Source organism: Leptidea sinapis, chromosome 15 (genome assembly GCF_905404315.1).
Source record: "Leptidea sinapis chromosome 15, ilLepSina1.1, whole genome shotgun sequence".
In the NCBI taxonomy this organism is placed as follows: Eukaryota; Metazoa; Arthropoda; class Insecta; order Lepidoptera; family Pieridae; genus Leptidea; species Leptidea sinapis.
In genome coordinates, this window is record NC_066279.1 from 14,352,514 (window position 1) to 14,364,662 (window position 12,149).

A 12,149-nucleotide genomic window follows, 5' to 3' on the forward strand; every position below is an offset into this window, starting at 1 on the left:
CACAGTTAGGTTTATATTTGCACGAAAAATATTTTACGAGAATTGGTGGACTGTCAGTATCTAATAAAATTATAGCAGTTAACTTGGGCATGTATTATGACGGTAGGAAAATGAATTTAAGGTGTGTCACGATTAAATTGTTTTCGATAGTAGGTACGTATATTCGACGCTTTACAAGAGAGGCAACGTTGTGCTTCCTCTGGTGAACCAGGTTCCTATTCCATCGGATGTCCCTATGTAAGCTAGTTTAAAAAAAGCCCTTAAGGACGCGTTTACGTATCCGACAAAAATAAGATATTTTTCGGTAGAGTTTTTGATGAAATGAAACTAAATCCAACCAAACTAAAAATTGCCACAAATAGATTACTTCTTTATCTCCAATTAGCGGGAAATATATGCTTTTAAATTTTGATATTTTATGTCGTAAAAACGATTATCCGGTACGACGAAATGGGGCTTCATTCAGGATCAGTTTTCTGCTACTAATTACATAATTTTGTCGCTTAAAAATTACGTAAGGAAAGCAGATATAATATTTTCAAAAACACGGGAAATAAATTAATGAATATGTTATAAATAATCTCAGAAAAAAATAAAATGAATCGTCTAAAATTCATATATTTTTCTGATAAGCATGAGCTTTAAAGTGTGGTATTAAGGGTTATTTTATTTTGTCCCTCCGTATGCATTGCACAGAGAGATCTATCGAAACAACGTCAGTCCGCGCTCGGCCGCCGTCGTGGGTAGACACTGTGTCGGTTGTAAGTAGCAGCTCGTACTCGGAAAGATCGCTGTACGAACATGAATATTTTTATAAGTTCTACAATACTGTCTTTGATGCTTTACATATTTTGTACGCAGTCAGATTTTAAAAAAATTATGTTTCTATATTTTTTGAAGAATTAGTGATTTATTTTCATCTCAAAATATAAGGTCCATATTAAATCGAAATCCAAGATGCCGCCTATGAAATTTACCAACTTCTCTTCATGGGTGTCATTTTCATGGTTTTCGGGGTGAAGAATAACGAATATCGGGTCAAAATCGAAATCCAAGATGGCGCCCATGAAATTTACCAACTTCTCTTCATGGGTGTCATTTTCATGGTTTTCGGGGTCAACAATAACGAATATCGGGTCAAAATCGAAATCCAAGATGGTGCCTATGAAATTCACCAACTTCTCATCATGGGTGTCATTTTCATGGTTTTTGGGGTCAACTATAACGAATATCGGGTCAAAATCGAAATCCATGATGGCGCCTATGAAATTCACCAACTTTCTACATTTCACCCACAATATTTACAAAACACATTCCGTTACCAATCTAATTAAAAAATCTCAATATTTGATTTTGAAAGACCTATCTAATGATACCTATATATTACATAAATGTAACGTATATCTTCCTTAATCCCACATTATTTTCAAAAGACCAAAGGAAATGTCATGTATCAAACCTGAATCTAACTTTCAAAGACCTATCCATCGATTCCCCACAAGGTATGTCTCCAGTATTTTTTTCAACTCCACTTTTAGGGGAGGTGTCCTCAGGGAGGAAGCTACGTCCAAAGCACCAGACAACACAAAAAATGGCGTGCGTACAAAGTACACATGTCAGAAGTGAAACTTTTTTGTGAAAACCAATTTTTAAGTCTCGTTTATATTAATAATTATCCTAATTTGTTAAATTAAAAAACTCTAAACTCTCTCTAACTCTAAACCAATTGATTTTTGTCAATATTAGAAATTATCAGATGTTTTACTAATTATTATTACTCATTAAACCTGCACGATATAAAGCTAGCAGGGAAGATGTTTTACTTCATAGCTTCATACATTCGAATTTTCTCACTCTATCTCAATCAGACTCAATCTCCCTCCCCTCTTCTTGGATAAAAACGTCCTTCATTTTCGTGACACTTTATTCCGTTTCATCCGTAAAAATGTTACCCTTATGCGGGCAAAGAAGTTTCACTTCAAAAATGATCCCAAATTCGTTCTCTGCGCCCTCGAGAACCTCGGATTCAGTATCCATATTGTTAAAATCATAATTTTGTGCGGCGGCCATCTTGGATTTCAAAAATGATCCCAAAATCGTTCTCTGCACCCTCGATAACCTCGGATACGAAACCATATTGCTGAAATCATAATTTTGCGCGGCGACCATCTTGGATTTCAAAAATGATCCCAAAATCGTTCTCTGCACCCTCGATAACCTCGAATAGGATACCCATATTGCTGAAATCATAATTTTTCGCGGCGGCCATCTTGGATCTAAAAAAAAAGCGTTTACTGCACACGACGTTATGCGACAGAATTGCCATCTAAAGTTCTAATATTTAACTACTAAACGAATACATCAAACAATTATCAATAATACATAGGTATTAAAAAAAATAAAATTCAAACTTGCTAAAGTATCAAATTCATTTGATTCCCGCAATTAACTTTAAGTTCGTGTATGTGTTTGAGCGGTGTCAGTGTAGTGGTGCGATTCGATACCTCTCTGTTTTGAGAACGTGTCCTTAAAACAAACTGCATACACAATGTAAACAATATACCCAACACAACAAATTACTTGGAATGTTCGTTGAAAGTTATTGATGCACTTTGCGAGCGCTTCCGACATAAAGAACCTGTCTTGTGTCCACATTGCACGCAGACCTATCATTCTTTATAATGAAGCACGAAACAGGCCTATCAATGAGTTTAGATGGAGTCTGCTAAAATTCAAACAAATTTCGAAATAGCGAAAAAATTGTTTTGCTCGTCGAATTAATTAAAATATCTAATATTCAGTATAATCATTCATTGAGGTCAAAAAATGTTTATTTTATATAAGTATTCATTTGGATATGAACATTCGTTCTTGTTATTTGGTTGAGTTCTTGTGACAGGCTTCGTTGTTAGGCTTGTGGCGGCGACGTCGTACGGATAGTCCCTAAAATATGGTCAAGGGAGGCAATGGCTGGCCCATGCGTTATGCCCGTGAACCTGGCTCTTCTTGTGGTGGCAGGATGATCCTGTTACCAGAAGCTAGGCTTCATGTTTCTAAAATTAAAGTTACTATATTTTTTACAATCGCTTATAAAGTGCTCAGAACATACTTTTATTTATTTACGGAGTGTGTGGATTAATGCATGTACTGTACTCAATTGCATTTATCTAGTTTTTACGTATTCATTTACAGTTTCTTTTCGACTTACTCGCATAAGGCATTTTAAACCAAAAACATAAGTTCATAAGCCACTTCTTCTCATAAAAGCTCAACGTTTTGCGAAGTGGCGGAAGTAAAAAGAAAAGAAAACTTGACATTCATAACAGCTGTCATTTCCTCGACCCACACGAATAAAGTGATTTTGATTTGATTTGACATCTTAGTGATAATATTTTTATGAAAATTTTACCTTTTACAAAATCCATGTCTGCAAATTGAAGCCCTATTTTTATAAAGTCTCTGATAATTATTTTGTTAGGTCAAGGATTTTCGCCTGGTCCATTCCCGCACACTTGAAAATTGCTAAAATATAATGGCGGGAATTAATGGCGCTATTATTGACACTGACGTGAATGCACAGATTATCAATAATTATCGTAAATTAGTTCGTGCTAGTAACTCAATGTTATTGTTGTAAATTTTAATAGGCAGTGCTTAATTTTCTACTATAATATTATATTTTAAGCATGTAATATGTACCCGATAATGTTTTGCGTATATACGATATTGTTAAAATACTATAATTACAATAGCAAACTAAATGACTTAAATATAAATTCTTGAACTTAAAACAAAGAAAACTGAACCGAGGCATTTTTTTTTAAATATTGACACTTTACACAAATTATCTTGCCCCAAATTAGGCATATATTTAGCCTGTGTTATGGGTGGCAAGACAACGATATATTTAATACAATATACTTACTTAAACATACATAAATACATATAAACATACATAGATACATTTAAACATCCATGACTCGGAAACAAACATCCATATTCATCATATAAATGTTTGCACCTACCGGGATTTGAACCCGGGACCTCTAGCTTAGTAGGTAGGATCGCTAACCACTCGGCTATACAGGTTGTCAAATATACTATCATTTGAATATTCAGAACGGTTGATATTTTACGTAATGAACATTTACGTACAATAAGCAGTTAAGACTCTGCCTACGCGTCTATTAGGCAGAGTTCCCATACGCAACCACAAAGTGTTCAGTGAAAACTGTCCAAATAACAGTTATTGTCCGTCAACAGTAATTAATTATAATAAGTTATTTATATAAAAAGGTTTCCTAATTAAAATTATATTTATTATTATTTCCATTATTTAACGAGCGCAATTGTATTGCCGCTCAGAATTTTTATGTTTTTCAAGAATACTGAGCGCCACTGCATTGTTATGGGCAGGGTGTATCAATTATCATCAACTGAACGTCCTGCTCGTCTCGCCTCTTATTTTTATATATTTAAAAAAACGATATGGAACGCTCACAATAATTATTTTATTTACAGTTATCGGAACTAACAATATTAAAAAATAACACATTGATATCTTTTCGTTTAATTTGTATTTTTGGTTAGTTTTATCGCGTCTATTTTTTATTTACAATATTTAATTGAATATAAGTGAATATTTTCACTTATTTCTACATAATATGTGTATTAGGTACATACCTACTCAAGAAAATTTAATCAAAAGCTGTTTATTTACCTAAATAAATAAATAAATTAAACAAAATGGACTTCTAATAGGAGCTTATTAAAGTAATAAGAGATGAATTAAGTCTATTAGATTTTTGATGAAGAAGTGCCGCATTTCCAACTTCACCAAAAGTGGTGATAGATAGTAAAATTGTAATAAAGTACCTTGCTGTTAGACAACCGATAAAACAAGGCCAGGAATATTAGTTTAGTTGCGTGACAAGCAACGTCTTACACTCGCAGTTTGTAAGACACTTTGTGTTAATAGGCGTGAATTGCTCAAAATAGAGGTTAACAGTCAACCTCAATTTTTTCGATGTGTTCACAGCTGTCTCAGTCTATGTTGGCGTATTAATGATCTAAGGGTAAAATGTTTGAATTTTACATTCATATGTAAGTAGTATTTATTTTCGGACCATAATAATAAAATATTTTAAACTTTTTTGTTTTACATTTTGTTACCTTATTTTGTACAAAATAAATACATATATATTATTGTATTAGAATTGATACCGTCTTATGTAAAGAGCAGCGGGAGGCTCCTTTGCATAGGATGCCGGCTAGATTATGGGTACCACAACGGCGCCTATTTCTGTCGTGAAGCAGTAATGTGTAAGCATTACTGTGTTTCGGTCTGAAGGGCGCCGTAGCTAGTGAAAATACTGGACAAATGAGACTTAACATCTTATGTCTCAGGGTGACAAGCGCAGTTGTAGTGCCACTCAGAATTTTTGGGGTTTTTCAAGAATCCTGAGCGGCACTGCATTGTAATAAGCAGGGTGTATCAATCAAGATGTACACACCTATAATTGGCATACCAGTCACTATTTTTTTTATTATACACAATGATTCCACTGTATTTAGTGTATGTTAAGCTGTTGGTGGGTCAATAAATAAGTAAATAAAAAAACTTTGATCTATTTTTGATGGTCAATTTCCTGACAAGGTCACTTATGTCTGATTACTTTCCTAGTGTGAACGGACAAGCTCGTCACATCTGCTATAAAAAATACAACATCCTTGTTGACACTGATATAGAAACATTCATTACTGCTTTTGGTCGCATATATTTACATCAAATTCCTAAGTGTAATCGAGTAGAATCTCTATAAATGCGTTAAATAATTAATTTTATGCATAAACATGTTTATATCTTGTAATATCTTATTATAATTACTAACTACTATAGTAATAACATCTTGGGCAGGATTTTCTTTAGTTATCATCAAGTAGACTCATATATGATCATATGACCTTGTCAACTATATATTATTTTTATGAAAGAGGGGGACAAATGAGGGGGCCCACTTGTCACCTGATGTTAAGTGATCATCGCCGCCTGGCAACACTAGAGAAAGCACAGAAGCGTTGTCAGCCTTTTGAAAGGTGTACGCGTTTTTTTTGGAGGTAGGTACCTATGTGGTATCGTCCTGGAAACACCGCACAAGGAAGTTCATTGCACAGCTTGATTGTACGTGGAAGAAAGTTCCTTGAAAATCATTCGAAAGTATAGTATTTCGAAAGAAAGTTCCTTGGAAACCGCAGTGTAGAGGAACACCACACGTCCAGATGGTAGGGAAGATATCCTTATTTGTGGCGTGCCGAAGGTGAAATTCGGCGGCAGAAATCAGGTGAAACAGCTCTTGGGAACACTCACCGTTATTAATGCGGTAGAAGACACACAGTGAAGCGACGTCTCTACGCAACTTCACAGAGCATTGTATATTATTAACAACGAACCACCAATCGATTTTGCCTTAACTTCATATTTTTGGTTGAGATATTGTGACAGGCTTTGTAAATTTTGATTTAAAAGAGTGGCAACGAGTTTCTTGCCCTTCTTCTCATTCAAGCTCAACCTTTCCCGAAGTGGTGGTAAATATAAATAGAAAAGAAAACTTTTGATGTTCTTCCAGATGTTCGGAAAGCTTGTGAGAAGAACTTACCTACGTGAAAGAAACTCAACGGCCACTAACGGTGAGAGAATTTTACAGTGGCAGTAATATACATAACAAATTAGTTTGTAAGGTCCTGCATCCAATCCGTATTTAAATATCAAATATTTCATAAAAAGTACTAAAGAATAAACTGTACAAATATAAACTATCTTATATTGGATGCATCAACCTTTAGAGCTTGAATTGATTGTTTGTGTAAGATTATTCATTACCATAGAATTCTGCTTCACTAGATCTGAGGAAGCGTTAATGAAATGCAGCATGAAGTGACATCCAAACAGTTATCATCACTTTTTTATGAGTAAGGCTTTAGGGCATTGGTACTACGGCGTGGGCAATAACTTATTCCAAGATGCGCTTAAAAACACCGACTTCCAAGCATGGCACATCCTTTCGTATCTCTCTCTCTCTTGTCTATATAACAATAATACCAGCATTTCATTACAATGGTTTTAACAAACGTGCGTGCAGTCTCCCGCACTCAGTCCCAGATTAGGCGCGACCGCAAACTCCTCACACTCACCCTGATAAAAAAAACTTCGATTGTTAAAAGACCTATAAGGATAGGACGTGCGTTAAGCTATTTTCACTAATATTTATACATATAATTCTTCTGTACGTGCGTTGACAGTGAAGTCCTCCTAAACGGCGCCTATTTCTGCCGTGAAGCAGTAATGTGTAAGCATTACTGTGTTTCGGTCTGAAGGGCGCCGTAGCTAGTGAAATTACTGGGCAAATGAGACTTAATATCTTGTCTCAAGGTGACAGGCGCAGTTGTAGTGCCGCTCAGAATTTTTGGGGGATTCAAGAATCCTGAGCGGCACTGCATTGAAATGGGCAGGGCGTATCAATTACCATCAGCTGAACGTCCTGCTCGTCTTGTCCCTTATTTTCATAAAAAAACAAAAAAAAAAACGGCTGGACCGATTTGAATGAATTTTTTGTGTGTCTTCCAGCGGATTCGAGGATGGTTTAGAGTCACAATTGAACTCGTGTGTATTTGAGAATGGTTTAGATTCTCAATTCAGTCCATATATAATACTCCTGCCCATGTTAGTTAACTCCTCCTAACGGCTGGACTGATTTCAAACTTAAGACGTATGTACAAGACAACGTCTGTCGGGTTCGCTAGTATGTTATTAATTCTGTTATTTTCCTGTAAAAAAAAACTGACTGCATATTTACGATCTCTCAAAGCCCGACCTTTTGCATTTCTATATCGTGATGTAGAACTTGGTAAATCATTTATAAAAAGTAGAAAACAAAAGAGCTCTAGAATACTGCCCTGTAGTACACCATAACAAGTTCAATTAGATTCATTGTATTGGATTACAATTTTGTCTAGTTTATTATATGAACACATTATTTTCTATTTTTAATATAAGTTTCTAGCCAGTTTAAGTTTAACCTTTAAACTTTAACCGTAAATCACCACCCTTAAATAAAATTTACTTAATAATATATAATGATTCACATAGTCAAATGCTTTAGTCGAGTCAAAAAATACACCCGAAACTCTTTCTTTGTCAATATATTTTAAAATAATATGATCTGCTAAATTAAATGTAGAACTTGTGGTGCATTTTTCTTTTTGAAATAGAATATAAAATTTTGTCAAAAACAAAACCAGTCTACTTTACATTAATCTATACATCTTTACATATAAATAAAATTTGGGTGTCTGTTTGTAATATTGAAATAACCGTTTTTCACTACACCTATATAAATATATATACGGTACATACACCAAAGTAACATTTTTTACAATTTTTGTCTGTTTGTTTGTTCCGGCTAATCTCTGAAATGGCTGGACAAATTTTGACGGTACTTTTATTGGCAGGTTGCTGATGTAATAAGGAGTAACTTAGGCTACATTTATTTTAGAAAAATTCTTTAATTTTTTGTAAAATAAAGTAATGTTGCAATGTCCAAGAAACGGTCCAACTCTAAAAATAATTTATATGGCAAAACGTCAGCTAGTTTCTGATATAAGTTGGACACACAGTTTAACAGTTTTAGTGTCCATAGTTGCCTGCGTCTGCTCTATCACATATTTTGTGAACTTGTCTTATTAGGCAATTTAATTATAAATTTTATTGTACGATATTACATATTATATTATAACAAAATAGGGAAAAAAAACCAGGCGAGTTTCTTGCGCTCATTCTTCTCAGGTCTGAGGCATACTATTTCGAATGGGTCGTAGTTTTTGATGTTAGTATTTTAGTATTTTGAATAAAAATATTTGAATTTATTAAATATTTCAGCTTTTCTGGAAGTTTTCCCTGGGCAAAAGATAGATTTATTAGATACGTGAACAGTTCGATAACCAAGATATAGGTAGTTACTGCAGTATTTCGGTAGTTGGGTAGAGATCTCATCGTAACCTGTTGACATTGTATCTCTTAAAGACTAGTGCAGCATTTATTTCAGCGTGAGTGAATGGCGTCAGATATATATATTTTTTTAAACCATTTATTTCTGATACAACATTACAAAACGATGTGTACATATTATTCTGCCAAACTGCGCAGCAGTTTGTCGGCAGTAATTCTCGTGTTTCGCAAATTATCAAATCAATATTATGTTTTTGTGTGTGACAATTTAAAAGTCCCTACCAGTATTTCTTAAGTCTATTTATTATGGACATTGTGCTAAGTAGAACTTTCGCAATAAGTTTTTCACCTGATTTTTTGTTTTACAATTCGACAATTGTGAAGCTGTATGGGTAGTTAATTCATTTATTAATGTAGGTATTACCCATTGCATGCTACGCATACCGTAATAATTACATATTTTAGGTACCACTAGCTTGTTTTTGTTAGATAGCCGAGTTGAGTAGGTATGCACTCTCTGTACTACAAATTTATTTATATCTCGATATTGTTCGATTAACGTTAATAATTTTACCTTTTTATCAATTGGAATAATACTACATATTTTAAACAAGCGTTCATAGTTCCCGTTAAGTTTGTTTTTTATATTTCTGTTCACTAAGAGCTTTAATGTTCTTATTTGCAAAGTTTTGATTTTATTTTTATTCGTAGTAAAAGTTAGTCCATAGCTACTCAATCCGTAACTAATTGTTGCCTCGACCAAAGAGTGATACAGGGTGTACAAAATATTTTTACTCACCGATGACTTTAAGTGATAAATTTTACCAAATACTGTGCGGAGTTTCGAACATACTGAGTTAACATGTGCATTCCATGAGAAATTTTTATCAACAATGAGCCCTAGATATTTATACGACGTTACCTGTTCCAACTGACTACATTGACATATTTGTGAGGAACTATGTAAGCAAGAGTAACTATGTGCTATTATTTTAATTTTAATATCTTTATATTGACTATATGGTGAGAATATAGGCATACATTTTGTCTTTTCCATATTAATAATAATTCCATTGTCATGTGCCCATTTATTAATATTATTAAAATCTTGTTGCAATATGATTTGAATAAGATTTGGGTCTCTACTACTATACAATAAACATGTGTCATCAGCATACATATATGCTTTACAATTTTTTATAACTTTGCTCATACTGTTCACTTTCGCTTAAACTTTTTTATAGCCAGTAATAGTGTTATTATAATTGGAATTTGTCAATTTGGGAATATTTTATTATTCAAGTGATCAGCAAATTGTGGTCTGGTCAACATCGCCGGAATGGGTTGGATGAGGGCAGCGCTGGACCGATCATCACGGATATCTTTGGGGGATGCCTTTACCCAGCAGTGGACGTCTTCGTTACATCTGGCCCATACTTCTATACAGATGTGGAGCGTGGATTATTAAAGAAGACCTCAAGAAACGTATAAAAGCTTTCGAAATGTGGGGATATAGACATATGTTGGCCATTAGTTGGACACACAAGGTCCCGAATGTCCACTACCAAGATGAGGAATGTCGCATGTTTGGGGAAAGTGAAAAACTCTTACAACTCATAACGATTGAAGTGAAGTTGCCGGAAGAAGAGGTGTAGGACGCAGAAAAAGTCATGGCTGCGCAACATCCGAAAGTGGATAGGAATCGCAAGTGTGGCAGAACTATTTAGCCTCTCGAAAAACAGAGTTGAATTTACAAAGCTGACTACCAAGAAGAGGCACGCCAAGAAATCATGATAATAGGCTACTATTAAAGTGAGCACCATAGTATGGGCTATGCCTAGTTTGGGACAAGATATTTTGTGTAAATAGGCGTCATAAGTTTATTGGAATATATATTTATATAATATACAAGCTGACCCGGCAAACGTTGTTTTGCCATATGAATTATTTTTGGAGTTATACCGTTTCTTGGACATTGCAACATTATTTTATTTTTCTAAAATAAACGTAGCCTACGTTACTCCTTATTACATCAGCTACCTGCCAATAAAAGTCCCGCTTGGTTTGATGGTTTCACCTGAATATTGGTTTTTTGTTTTATGCAGACTGATAGTAGTGACATAAATGTATAAATTTTGAAAAAAGAAACGTGTAACTTTCAACCCCGTGCTCGAGGCTGGTTGTTACACAACATGGGGCAAATTTTTACAGTAAAAACAAACGTATTAAAACAGTTTTTATTAGGAACAACCATCACAATTATTAGTTACTTTTTTAAATTTAAATAACATTACATTATGTCCGTAAAGTAGTCTTTTTTCTTATTACAATGAAAACATAATAATCTAAAAAAACAAAATTACTTAATATTTAGTGTAATACAACCTACACCTGGCACCTACTACTGAAAAAACCGTATTTTTAAATTGAAGAAAAATTATGCTTAAAAAAAACTACTACTACTACGGAGAGTTACAAGAGTCCCTCTGCTGATGTCATAGAACCAACTAGCTTAGATCCTTTCGCAGCAAAAATTTTTCACAACACACGTCAGTCAATATAGAAAAGGAAATACCAACATTCGTTTCATAAAATTATGTGGCTCTGTTCAAGCTAGTCGTCTCTGGTGTTCTTATAGATGACGGATGCGTTTAAGTAATTCTGTTAGCCAATTCGATCCTGCTGTCTTTTTGTCACGCCACTATTGCGGTTTGCGCAAATATGCCAGTTGATTGAAATCTTTTGGCGTCAATCCGTAGTAAATTTGGCTGCATTTAAATTCATCGTTGAAAACTTGGCTATTCTTATGGTAGCCGAACGTGAGAGATTCCACAGGTGTGCCCTTTTGCTTCTTTTCTTTTCCTTAAATAATATCTCGTTAGATATTTTGGCTCGCTAAATATTTCTCACATACCTACGACATCCTACAAAAAATAAACAAAAACTTGATAAATGAAATTTAGTGTGAATTATCTCAGTCGGCAGCAAGCACTACAGGGCAGGTAGTGACAAATCACAACTTTTATATAACAAATAGAACTTTTAGCCCCAACGCCAAATCTGACCATTTAAAATTATGCAGTGAAAACGTCAATAAACATAGCCGTATAAACGTAGATTTATTGGAAAACGAAAGCATTAGGGT